At 42.2% G+C, this 1758-nt stretch overlaps 1 non-coding gene across 1 annotated transcript; it reads left to right on the top strand.

The window, feature by feature from the left end:
* Positions 1 to 960: 960 nt before the first annotated feature.
* LOC115942192 (U6 spliceosomal RNA) lies at positions 961 to 1067 on the top strand. Its single transcript, XR_004076811.1, has one exon. It is a non-coding gene; the product is annotated as a U6 spliceosomal RNA (small nuclear RNA).
* Positions 1068 to 1758: the final 691 nt, after the last annotated feature.

The raw sequence follows: 1758 nt of genomic DNA, 5'->3' as shown, positions 1-1758 counted from the left end.
CAGGGTCATGAGATCGAGCCCCGAACCTGCTTAAGATTCTCTTTCTCTCTCTCCCTCTGCCCCTCCCCTCCCTCATGTGCATGCTCTCTCTCTGTCTCTGAAAAACAAAAATGGTTTATTTTAATATATCAAAGCTGTCAAATTTACCTTAAACAGTTAGAAATAATAGGGTCCACATTACCCTGGAAGATATGCTACTATGCCACCTTGGGTATCGGGAAGGATGCAATGGATTATCTGGATTTCAAAGTCATATTTGAATTCCATTTCTGCCAAGCTTTAGGAGTATGACTTTATGAAAGCTCTTCAATGACCTCAGCCTCAGTCTTCTCATCTGGACAGTGGGGATAATAATAAAATAATGCAGTACCTTTCTTCTAGGACTGTTTTGAAGATTAAGTGACATACACGTTTAGGGTCCTTGGGAGGAGTGTGGCATAATCATAGGTACTCAATAATGGTAGTAGCTACACCTGCTATTGTTACTCATATCATTGCTATCATTGCAACTACGTCTGCAATTTTTATTGTTACAAACATCACTACTGTTCTTCCCCTTACCATCACTGCCATTAATGAACCCTTCCCAGTCCCTAAGTATTTTCTGCTTTGTGTTTAAGGAAATTAATTAGCTTTAGCGGATATGGTTGACTGAATAACAGGCCCCAAAGATATCTTTGTCCTAATTCCTGGAATTCGTGAATGCTGCCTTATATAGCAAAGGGAATTTTGCAAGTATGATTTAGTAAAGGATCTTAAAGTGGGAGGGTTTTTCTAGATTATCCAGGTGGACCTAAATATAATCACAAGTGCCCTTAGAAGATCAAGGCAGAGTGATATAGACAGAGAAGAGGAGAAGGCAGTGTGATCAGGGAGGCAGAAATTGGAGTGTTGTGACTACAGGCCAAGGAATGCCAGTAGCCACCAGAAGCTGGAAGAGACTAAGAATGGTCCTGCCCTGTGCTCACTTCGGCAGCACATACACTACAGTTGGAACAACACAGAGAAGATTAGCATGACACCTGCATGAGGATGACATGCAAATTCATGAAGCGGTCCCTATTTAAAAAAAAAGAAAAAAAGAATGGATCCTGCCCTGGCAGAGGAAACAGCCCTGCTGCTACCTTGACTTTAGCTCAGTGAAACTGACTTTGGATTGCTGGCCTCTAGAATGGTGAGGAAATAAGTTTGTGTTGCTTCAGCCACCAACGTTGTGGTAATTTGTTATGGTGGCCATAGGAAACTAATACAAAGGATAAAAAGTCTAATTTTGGAGACTTAAATTACAATTCCCCCCAACTTCAAGAACTCTTACTACATTATTTACTGGAGCGCGTTGAAATATGTTCCATCAGTAGAAATGCTTCTTAACTGAAATGTCACGTGGAAACTCTACGTGGGAGGAAGATAACCATGGAGCTTCTTTTGATGCAGACACTGCCACAGTGGCCCCCTCCACAAGGTCCCACTTCTGGGTATATGTCCCCCAAGGTGGCCTGAGACACCCCAGGCTCATGGTGCTCCAAGCAACACGTTGTAATAAATGATGGTTTATGAGCACTGGGTGTTATATGCACATAATGAATCATGGAACACTACATCAAAAACTAATAGAGCTACCCTACGATCCAGCAATTGCACTACTGGGTATTTACCCCAAAGATACATAAGTAGGGATCAGAAAGGGTACGTGCACCCCGATGTTTATAGCAGCAATGTCCACAATAGCCAAACTGTGGAAAGAGCCAAGATGTCCAT

Source organism: Leptonychotes weddellii, chromosome 14 (genome assembly GCF_054177405.1).
Source record: "Leptonychotes weddellii isolate Sample4059 chromosome 14, ASM5417740v2, whole genome shotgun sequence".
In the NCBI taxonomy this organism is placed as follows: Eukaryota; Metazoa; Chordata; class Mammalia; order Carnivora; family Phocidae; genus Leptonychotes; species Leptonychotes weddellii.
This window is presented reverse-complemented; position numbering and strand designations above follow the sequence as displayed.